The sequence below is a fragment of the Pristiophorus japonicus genome, chromosome 25 (genome assembly GCF_044704955.1).
Source record: "Pristiophorus japonicus isolate sPriJap1 chromosome 25, sPriJap1.hap1, whole genome shotgun sequence".
Taxonomy (NCBI): Eukaryota; Metazoa; Chordata; class Chondrichthyes; family Pristiophoridae; genus Pristiophorus; species Pristiophorus japonicus.
Window position 1 is genome coordinate 15,119,639 of NC_092001.1, and position 12,144 is coordinate 15,131,782.

Below are 12,144 nucleotides of genomic sequence, written 5' to 3' on the forward strand. Positions count from 1 at the left end.
GTGATAGAGGCAGCATTGGCACACTTGGCGGATTAGACAAGAGTGATGCATTGATTTAAAAACGGTCTCAGTCTTCAACCGATAGTGACATGTATCTAATAGATATCAGTTACTAGAGGCGCAACATCAACGGTGCAACGAGACCTCGGTGTCATGGTACATCAGTCATTGAAGATTGGCATGCAGGTACAGCAGGCGGTTCAGAAAGCAAATGGCATGTTGGCCTTCATAGCGAAGGGAATTGAATACAGAGACTGGGAGGTGTTGCTACAGTTGTACAGGGCCTTGGTGAAGCCACATCTGGAGTATTGTGTACAGTTTTGGTCTCCTACCTTAAGGAAAGACATTCTTGCTATTGAGGAAGTGCAGCGAAGGTTCACCTGACAGATTTCCAGGAATGGTGGCACTGACCTATCAAGAAAGACTGGATCAACTGGGCTTGTATTCACTGGAACTAAGAAGAATGAGAGGGGACCTCATAGAAACGTTTAAAATTGTGAATGGATTAGACAGGTTAGTAACAGGAAGAATGTTCCCGATGTTGGGGATGTCCAGAACCAGGGGTCACAGTCTCAGGATAAGGGATAAGCCATTTACGACCGAGATGAAGAGAAACATCTTCACCCAGAGAGTGGTGAACGTGTGGAATTCGTACCACAGAAAGTTGTTGAGGCCAGTTCACTAAATATAATCAAAAGGGTGTTAGATAAAGTCCTTACTACTAGGGGGATCAAGGGGTATGGCGAGAAAGCAGGAATGGGGTACTGAACTCTGTATTGGCAAGGAATCAAACCGGCTTGGCCAGACTTCCTGTACTGAGTAAATGCATTGTGGACCATATCTTTCCATTCGGCACTTTACAACCTTCAGGTATCAAAAGTAAGTTCAATAAATCGTAGCTTAACCAGTGCTCCCGCTCTCGGGCAGCAGATGCAGGAAATGCTTCTGCTGTTCCCACTAACACCTTCTCTGGAACATCTTTTGTTTCTTTACTGCCCTATTACCATCCACGTTTGTGCGCATTAAATGGAGGAATATTGCGAAGATAAATCCCTCCCATAACAGTCAAGTCAATATTGGGAATCGGCTCAATATGTTGGAAATACAACAGGTACTGAACAATACCAGTATAGACACAAGAGAAATCCCTCCCATCTGAAATATGAATCAATATCCGGTCATGGACTGTGCATATTGGAAGGTGAATGAGTACTGAGTGTTCAGCGATTATATTCATAGAATGAAACCATCCCATGTTGGGAAATGGGCTGTGTATATTGGAACTTCAGTGGGCACTCTGTGTTAGAGAGAGCACATGGAGAGGAAAAATTTCTCATCCATCAGTAAAGTATCAGAACATAAGAACATAAGAATTAGGAACAGGAGTAGGCCATCTCGCCCCTCGAGCCTGCTCCACCATTCAACAAGATCATAGCTGATCTGGCCGTGGACTCAGCTCCACTTACCCGCCCGTTCCCCGTAACCCTTAATTCCCTTATTGGTTAAAAATCTATCTATCTGTGACTTGAACACATCCAATGACCTAGCCTCAACTGCTTCCTTGGGCAGAGACTTGCACAGATTCACAACCCTCTGGGAGAAGAAATTCCTTCTCAACTCGGTTTTAAATTGGCTCCCCCGTATTTTGAGGCTGTGCCCCCTAGTGCTAGTCTTCCCGACCAGTGGAAACAACCTCTCTGCCTCTATCTTGTCTATCCCTTGCATGATTTTAATGTTTCTATAAGATCACCCCTCATCCTTCTGAACTCCAACGAGAAAGACCCAGTCTTCTCAATCTATCATCATAAGTTAACCCCCTCATGTCCGGCATCAACCGAGCGAATCATCTCTGTAGCCCCTCCAAAGCCAGTATATCCTTCCTTATGTAAGGTGACCAAAACTACACGCAGTACTCCAGGTGCGGCCTCACCAATACCCGATAAAGCTGTAGTAGGCCCTCCCTGCTTTTGTACCCCATCCATCTCACAATGAAGGCCAACATTCCATTCGCCTTCCTGATTACCTGATGCACCTGCAAACTAACTTATTGGGATTCATGCACAATGACCCCCAGGTCTCTCTGCACCTCAGCATGTTATAATTTCTCCCCATTCAAATAATATTCCCTTTTACTGTTTTTTTTCCCAAGGTGGATGACCTCACACTTTCCGATATTGTATTCCATCTGCCAAACCTTAGCCCATTCGCTTAACCTCTCCAAATCTCTTTGCAGCATCTCTGAGTCCTCTACACAACCAGCTTTCCCACTAATCTTAGTGTCATCTGCAAACGTTGTTACAATACACTCTGTCCCCTCTTCCAGGTCATCTGTGTATATTGCAAACAGTTGTGGTCCCAGCACCGATCCCTGTGGCACACCACGAACCACCGATTTCCAAACCGAAAGGACCAATTTATCCAGACTCTCTGCTTTCTGTTCGCCAGCCAATTCTCGATCCATGCTAATACATTTCCTCTGACGCCGCGTATCTCTATCATTTGCAGTAACCTTTTGTGTGGCACCTTATCGAATGCCTTTTGGAGATCTAAATACACCACATCCATCTGTACACCTCTATCCACCATGCTCGTTATATCCTCAAAGAATTCCAGTAAATTAGTTAAACATGATTTCCCCTTCATGAATCCATGCTGCGTCTGCTTGATTGCAATATTCCTATCCAGATGTCCCGCTATTTCTTCCTTATTGATAGTTTCAAACATTTTCCCCCTCTACAGATGTTAAACTAAACGGCCTATAGTTACCTGCCTTTTGTCTGCCCGCTTTTTTAAACAGAGGCGTTACATTAGCTGCTTTCCAATGCGCTGGTACCTCCCCCGAGTCCCGAGAATTTTGTTAGATTATAACGAATACATCAGCTATAACTTCCGCATTCTCTTTTAATACCCTGGGATGCATTTCATCAGGACCAGGGGAATTGTCTACCTTGAGTCCCATTAGCCGCTCCAGCACTAGCCCCCTAGAGATAGTAATTGTCTCAAGGTCCTCCCTTCCCACATTCCTGTAACCAGCAATTTTGGCATGGTTATTGTGTCTTCCACTGTGAAGACCAAAGCAAAATAATTCTTTTAGCTCTCAGCCATTTCTACATTTCCCATTATTAAATCCCCCTTCTCATCTTCAAAGGGACCAACATTTATTTTCGTCAATCTTTTCCGTTTTATATATCTGTATAAGCTTTTACTATCTGTTTTTATGTTTTGCGCAAGTTTACCTTCGTCATCTATCTTTCCTTTCTTGATTGCTTTTTTAGTCATTCTTTGCTGGTGCTTAAAATGTTCCCAACCTCTAATTTCCCACTAACCTTGGCCACCTTATACGCATTGGTCTTTGATTTGATACTCTCCTTTATTTCTTTTGTTATCCACGGCTAGTTATCCCTTCTCTTGGCGCCCTTCTTTTTCACTGGAATCTATTTTTGTTGAGCACTATGTAAGAGCTCCTTAAAAGTCCTCCACTGTTCCTCCATTGTGCCACCGTTTCGTCTTTGTTTCCAGTCTATTTTAGCCAACTCTGCCCTCATCCCACTGTAGTCCCCTTTGTTTAAGCATCGTACGCTCGTTTCTGACACAACTTCCTCACCCTGAATCTGTATTACAAATGCAACCATACTGTGATCACTCATTCCGAGAGGATCTTTTGCTAGGAGATTGTTTATTTTTCCTGTCTCATTAAACAGGATCAGATCTAAGATGGCTTGCTCCTTTGTAGGTTCTGTTACATACTGTTATAAGAAACAATCCCGTATGAATTCTATGAATTCCTCCTGCAGGCTACCCCGTTCGATTTGATTTGACCAATCGATATGTAAGTTAAAAACCCCCATGACTACTGCCGTTTCTTTTACACATGCCTCCATTATTCCCTTGATTATTGCCCGCCTCACCGAGGTCCTTACTCCTCTCCCAGAAGGATGTAAGGGTAATAGGCCTCTGCGAGCCAAGGCTCGCAGCTAACAGGATCTACCCGGCGACAGACCACCGGTGATCTGTGGAAGGGGTATGGGAATTCAAAGTAGGTTTTCTGGCTGGGGGAGACTCCTCGGGCCCCGAAATCTGCGTGGACGGTTCGAGCACAATAACTGCTGGTGAATGACTCACAGGGCGCGGAGTCTATGACCCAGAGGCGAACATTACCCCGGCTAATAAACGTCCCAGCACCATGAACTCCCAGCATGCCGAACTGTCCACGGTGGTATAGGTGGTCACACACGCTGAGAAATTCCCTGAACCTACACGATTTGCTCGGACAGTATGTTTGCATGCAACTCGTGTAAGCAGTAACTGGCCATCTGGTCCCTATTGCAATCAATCCCGTGCTGGAAAAGATCACGACGGCCGTCGGGGAGGAAAAGGAGATTTACATTCACAATGTGAAAGCCAACTCGACCGCTGAACCTCGAGGTCAGCAAACCAGTAGGCAGATGTGCTGGCTAAGGTGGGTGCTCGCACAGGGAAGTTTTGGGATCCTTATGCCCTGGACCCTATAGCACCAGTTAGGGGCAGGGTATGAACGGCAGACAGGGCAGGAGTAGTTTTAGCGCCGGACCTGAAAACAGTTCCAACGCAGGATCCAGTCCTAGGAACCGTTTTAAATGCACTAACCAAGGGAGAAAAGGCAGAAGGACCATACGGCGCAGCAACCATAACCATTAAAGAAGGCATGCTGTTCAGGGAAGAGTAATGGGCAGTGCCACAGCAACACAGGAGGGAATTCCTATAACTTGCCAATGAGGGTCCAGGAGCGGAGCACCCCGGACCTGAGACCACCTGGCAACGGGTGGAACAGGCAGGGTGGTTGAGACTCAGGGAGGATGTCCGCGAGTTCTACGCCGACTGCCTAGTGTATGCAGTTAACAACTTTGACCCCAAGAAAAGGAAGGTTTCTTTGGGAAACATTCAGGAGGGTAGAGCGACCATGGCATTCGATTAAGGTCGACTACATCCGGCCCCTACCCACCGCCCAGGGCGGCGTTAAATACTGCCTAGTCCTGGTGGATGTTTTCTCCAAAACGGTTGAAGCTTTTCCATGCCGAACAGTCATCGATTTAGGAACGGCTAGGGTCCTAGTGAAAGAGGTATTCCCCGCTGGAGACTACCACAGTAAGTGGAGTCTGTGCAGGGGAACCACTTCACAGGTCAGCTAATGCAGGAAACCCTTAATACGCTCGGCATTCAAGGGAAATGGCATGTTGCCCACAACCCACAGTCATCAAGTATTGTGCAGTGTTAAAACCGCACCATTAAAGGAAGGCTGCGGAAGGAGATGGGAGACTCACCCCAAAAATGCCTCGAGGTCTTACAGCTGACCCTAATGAGGATCCGGGGGAGCCAGTCAATGAGCACGGGGTATTCCCCACACGAGCTCATGACTGGTAATGCCATGCAAATCCCCACCCATGTCCTAGCCCCGGTGCTCACGGAAGGTCAGCTCAGAGGGTTGAACCGGGACCGTTTTGTCAAGAATCTGTTTGAAAACCTCAAGCAGATTTACTGGCAAGCTGCTGATAACATGGGGAACCAGCATCGGAGCAACCGATTGCTGCTAGAACCTCGCACGCACCACGAATGGGAGATAGGGGATCAGGTGATGCTTCGGAATTTTGCCCGGATAGGAATATTTGAAGCCTCATCTCTGGGACGATAGCACATTGTGGACAAGTCAAGCTCCATGGTCTATGCCATAAAGATATCCCGCTGCACGAACAGGTTCCATATCAACCAGTGTAAGCTGCTTAAACCAGGGGAGTCCAAAAAACGTACGAAGCAGCCAGCAGCCGCTGGCTGTGAAAGTCCCAAAGCGGGTGCGGCAGCCGGGCAAACAGGGTAGTGGGAGCGGGGAACTGCATTACTGGAGGAACGATCCCACCAATTGCTTGGGACTTGGATGCAACCCAAGTAACAGTAGTCCCAAGAAGGACAACCCGCACACCACAGCTAAAAGCCCCGTGGTCACCAGTGCCCCAGTTCCAGTGGCTCAGCCCAGGTAAGGCCGCCACAAGAAAGGGGACACCCAAGGTCAGGAAGCGTTCTGAAGATAAGGGCCCCCAGCCTGCAGCTTCAGGCTGCGCAAAACCTACAGAGGTGGACACTGCGGTCACACCAAAAGGGGCTGTGTGCTGCATTATCGAAGGGAACAATTCCCCGCTCGCCTGTGACACAGGGCAAATCTCGGTAACATTAGGGAGAGCCCTCCGGAAGTTGCGTCTCAGGCCGCTCAACTTGCAGTCTTTGAAGATGCCCAGGAGCTGTCCCAAGTGGAGGTAAACAGGAATTAGCCTGGCCGCCCGGAGGCGGGTGGCAGGTGTACATATATAGCGATGTGAATTGAAGGATGTTAAAAACATGAATTTATGTATCTTTACTGAATGATTAAAAATAGTGTAAGATTTATCTGTGTAGTGAAACGTATATATGTATTAGTTAATTGGGGTAAGGAAAATAATCTACTGGTGCAGCTGGTAAGATAAGCACAGGCCGGGTAACACCTGGGAGTAAGAGGAATCTACCGGTATGGCTATTAAGGAAGCACCTATAAGATAACAAGCAGAACGATTGTGAGACAAAGTTGAAAGCAATCAGTCCACAAGGAACTGAATAAGACAGCCAGCCAATTAAAGGCTTTGAGCCCAACTTGGAGCTCAGTCACATTTGTTAAGCCAGAGAGCTTTCTCATGGCAAGACAATCTGTTTTATGTGCCCCTACAGCAAAGAGGACAGTGTGAGAAGGATCCTGATCGTGCTCGCCCTGATAAGGATGAGCAGCAGTGACTGTGGAGACGTGGAAGTATCCCTCATTTACGGGTGTCCAGTGAGTGAGAGCAGTTTTTGTTTTAAATGCGAGGCACCAGTTAAAGTGGCCCAAGAATGGATTTTACCCATTCCTGAGCCCGACACCGTTAACCTCACAGTCACCGACAATTTCACAAATTTACAAGACTGTGGAACACATTTTGGTTATGCAATTCCTCCTCTACCCGAACATCTTCCCTCTTTGTTGAAACTGGAAATATTGCAAAAAAAATTCCGACACTGCAGAACAAAAGACATTGAAGATAGGGAGTGAGGTCTTGGCTGTCATAGTTCCACCCTGGTGGAACATTTTCGGAAATATAGTGCTCCCTTCTTGAATCAGGATAGCCTCCGATCTTTTGGCAGTATGTCAGCGCGGGATAGTGCTGTTACTGTGGTGTTCCAAGAGCAAAGGGGAGAACCGAAGGCACCAATCCCGATATTAAAGGAGGGTGGACAAACCTTAGGAACCCTATTAGCAATTTAAGTTTATAATGTTGTGTGATGTATTTGAATTATGTATTATTCTTGTGAAATGCAGAATAAATTACCTATAGGCCTGTAAAGGGAAGATGATGTAACTGAAAGCTGCATCATGTAAAGCGGAATATATGCTCTGGCTGCAGGAAGGTTAGCTCTTGAGAGTCAGGAATTTTGCTCACCTGTAAAGTGACACTATGGTTGGATAGTGTCATCGGAGGGACTGAAGGGTTCCCAAAAATTCCCATGAGTCCCTCTCCTAGAAAATTAACGAAAAGCTCCTCTTGGAATGTTAAAAATTGGCTTTAGATTTTTCAAGTGGAGATCTAAGTTTTAAAAGGAAAAAGGCAAAACGGGGGAAACCTCATGGAAACCCCCCCCAGTGGTTGGTCTTTCTGAAAATAAAATACAAAATGGACCTAAGTTACAGAATCCTGAGATCTCCTAAACATCTATGGGAAGGAGGATATCAATTTTAAGATGCTACAACATTTTGGCTGCGAAACAGAGTTACCGAATACAGGAGGTGGGGCTAACCTCTTTGAAGCAAATTCGTGTGTTAAGTATCCTACACTGTCTGGGGGAACTATGCAGCATCACTTCTCCCCCAAAGAGATAAACAAATTACCAGCCATTATCTACACTGCAGAGCTCATCCAAAATATGCAAGAAACCAATTACTCGGTCAACCACTATGGAAATCATTGGCCTAACTCGGTTGCCAGGAAACTGGACAATCCTAAAACAATGCAAAACCAGTGATAGCACATTCTCACACCCTAATCGAGTTACTGCTAACGAGCCCAACAAAAACACTGACAAAGGAGACATTTGTAAATCAATGGACAGAACATTTTAAACATAGCCCAATAACTGATTTGGCGCGAAGATATGGAAGCCTGTTTTAGTATAACTGACGGCGTGTTGTGGCAGTTAAAGGTGCTTCTCGAGACACTATTAATGTATCTGGGTCGTTGCATAGGGTTAACAACAGCCTTGAAAAGTGGGACGCCGAAACACCCATGAAAGGAATCTCTAAAACACAGAATGACAGCACCACGACCGCAAACCGGCTTTCAAAATTACAATTGGAATGTTTCGGATCATCGCAACCAATCAAACAATCAACCGGATCCAATCAAACAGTCAACCGGAACCAACCCCACAAAACAGAAGAAAAAATGAAGATTTTTGCATCGACAAGCTTTTTTTAAGCTATCAAGGAGTAAAACATTACCTAACGGAACTTTTAAGACTACCCTGACCAAGGAAAAGTGAATACTCACTCCACAAGTCCAATACGCACCATACCACATCAGCGGACTCAGCCCAATTGAAGAAGCAACGCAGGTTGAGGTCTCCAATGAGGTCCGAGGTACAGACTACAGAACTCGGACAACTAACGCGAACCCAAGAGTTTGGAACAGGATCAGGACAACTAAGGCGAACCCCGGAGTTGGAACTTTCAAAATGGTATTGATTAGCATGGTCCCTGAAACCCCAGAGCTCTAACCGAGCTAGATCGTGGGTCTGGGAGGTAGGCGTTTTTCTTCCTGTTCCTTACTGTTGATGATCTGGTGTGTTTTCCCCTTACAGGTTTCGTGCATAAGTATTTTGCATAAGGTTCGAAGACTGTGTTCTTTTAATCTGTTATATGTTCTTCCCAAATATATAGCATTTGAGTTGCCATTTCTCCCTACTTGCACCTGATTACTATGATTATTAAAAACGTGCCTTTTTACTCTGTTTGAACACAATAAAAGCTGTTTTGTATTCCCAACTGACTTTGTCTCAGTTTCTCACTACCCCCAAATCAGTCACAGTCTAGAATCCAGGGTGCGGCGCGCCTCGAAAACACCAAGGAGTCAGAGAAATCTGACCAAAACCCATCCCATACACCACGCATTCTTTTCTCTATCCTGCTATTTCTGTACCCGCCATCACATGGTACCGGTAGCAACCGTGAGATTACAACCTTGGAGATAGAAACATAGAAACATACAAAATAGGTGCAGGAATAGGCCATTCGGCCATTCGAGCCTGCACCACCATTAGATAAGATCATGGCTGATCATTCCCTCAGTACCCCTTTCCTGCTTTCTCTCCATACCCCTTGATTCTTTCAGCCGTAAGGGCCATATTTAACTCCCGCTTGAATGTATCCAATTAACTTAGCATCAACAACTCTCTGCTGCAGAGAATTCCACAGGTTAACAACCCTCTGAGTGAAGAAGTTTCTTCATATCTCAGTCCTAAATGGCTTACCACTTATCCTAAGACTGTGTCCCCTGGTTCTGGACTTCTCCAACATCGGGAACATTGGAGTCGCATCTTAGCTGTCCCGTCCCGTCAGAATCTTGTATATTTCCATGAGATCCCCTCTCATCCTTCTAAACTCCAAAGTATTAAGGCCCAATTGATCCAGACTCTCCTCATATGTCAGTCCGGCCATCCCGGGAATCAGTCTGGTGAACCTTCGCTGCACTCCCTCAATAGCAAGAATGTCCTTCCTTAGAATGGAGAGCAAAATTGAACAGAATATTCCAGGTGAGGTCTCACCAAGGCCCTGTACACCTGCAATCAGACCTGCCTGCTCCTACATTCAAATCACTTAGCTATGAAGGTCAACGTAACATTTTCCTTCTGTACCGCCTGCTGCACCTGTAGGCCAACTTTCAATGACTGATGAACCATGACATCGAGGTCTCGTTGCTCCAAGCCTTCTCCTAATCTGCCACCATTCAGATAATATTTTGTCTTCGAGATTTTGCCCCCAAAGTGGATAACCTCACATGTATCCACATTATTGCATCGGCCATACATTTGCCCACTCACCTAACCTGTCCAAGTCACACTGCAGCCTCTTAGCTTCCTCCTCACAGCTCACACCGCCACCCAGTTTAGTGTCATCTGCAAACTTGGAGATATTACACTCAATTCCTTCACCCAAATCATTGATTTTTTTGTAAAGAGCTGTGGTCCCAACATTGAGCCCTGCGGCACTCCACCAATCACTGCCTGCCATTCTGAAAATGACCTGTTTATACCAACGCTCTGCTTCCTGTCTGCCAACCAGTTCTCTATCCACATCAGTATATTATTCCCAATATCATGTACTTTAAAATTGGACACCAATCTCTTGAGTGGGACCTTGTGAAAAGCCTTTTGAAAGTCGAAATACACTACATCCAGTCCCTTGTCCACTCTACTAGTTACATCCTCAAAAAATTCCAGGTTTGTAAAGCATGATTTCCCTTTCATAAATCCATGTTGACTTCGACCGATCCTGTCGCTGCTTTCCAAATGCGCTGCTATTTAATTCTTAATAATTGATTCCAACATTTTCCCCACGACTGATGTCAAGCTAACCGGTCTATAGTTACCCGCTTTCTCTCGTCTCGCTTTTTAAAAAGTGGTGTTACATTAGCTGCACTCCAGTCAATAGGAACTGATCGCGAGTAGATAGACTGTTTGATAATTATCATCAATGCATCCACTATTTCTAGGGACACGTCCTTAAGTACTCTGGGATGCAGACTGTCAGGCCCCGGGCATTTATCGGCCTTAAAACACATCAATTTCCCTAACACAATTTCCCGCCTAATAAGGATTTCCTTCAGATCCTCCTTCTCACTAGACTCTCAGTCCCCTACTACTTTCGGAAGGTTATTAGTGTCCAAAGTAGAACCAAAGTATTTGTTCAATTGGTCTGCCATATCTTTGTTCCCCATTATAAATTCACCAGAATCCGACTGCAAGGGACCTACGTTTGTCTTGACTAATCCCTTTCTCTTCACATATCTATAGAATCATTTGCAGTCACTGTTTATCTTCCCAGCAAGCTTCTTCTCGTACTCTAATTTCCCCTTCTTAATTAAACTCTTTGTCCTCCACTGCTGAATTCTAAATTTCTCCCAGTCGTCAGGTTTGCTGCTTTTTCTTGCCAATTGATATGCCTCTTCCTTAGATTTAAAACTATCTTTAATTTCCCTTGTTAACCACGGTTGAGCCACCTTCCCTGTTTTATTTTTACTCCAGACAGGGATGTACAATTTCTGTAGTTCATCCATATGATCTTTAAATGTTTGCCATTGCCTATCAACTGTTAACCCTTTAAGTATCATTTGCCAGTCGATGCCAGCCAATTTACGCCTCAAACCATCGAAGTAACCTTTCCTAATTTCAGATTCCCAGTTTCTGAATTAACTGTGTCACTCTCCATCCTAATAAAGAAATCTCACATGTTATGGTCTCATTCCCCAAGGAGCCTCGCACAAAAAATTGCGGATTAGTCATTTCTCATTACACATCACCCTGTCCAGAATGGCCAGCTCCATGGTTGGTTCCTCGACATATTGGTCCAGAAAAACACCCCTAATACACTCCAGGACATCTTCCTACACCGCATTGCTACCAGTTTGGTTAGTCCAATCAATATGTAGATTAAAGTCACCCATGATAACTGTTGTACCTTTATTGCATGCATCCATTATTTCTTGTTTAATGCTGTCCCCAAACAAACTACTGCTGTTTGGTGGTCTGTACACAATTCCCACGAGCGTTTTCTGCCCGTTTGTATTCCGCAGCTCCACCCATACCTATTCCACATCATCCAAGCTAACGTCCATTCTTACTATTGCATTAATTTCCTCTTTAACTAGCAATGACACCCCGCCTCCTTTTCCTTCCTGTCTATCCTTCCTAAATGTTGAATACCTCTCGATGTTGAGTTTAATCTCTGTCCTAGCTGCTAAACTCTGCCTGCAGGACTTCCTCCTTCTTTCTACCAATGTCATTGTTACTGATATGTACCAGGAGATCTGAATGTTTACCCTATCCCCCCAGAATGTT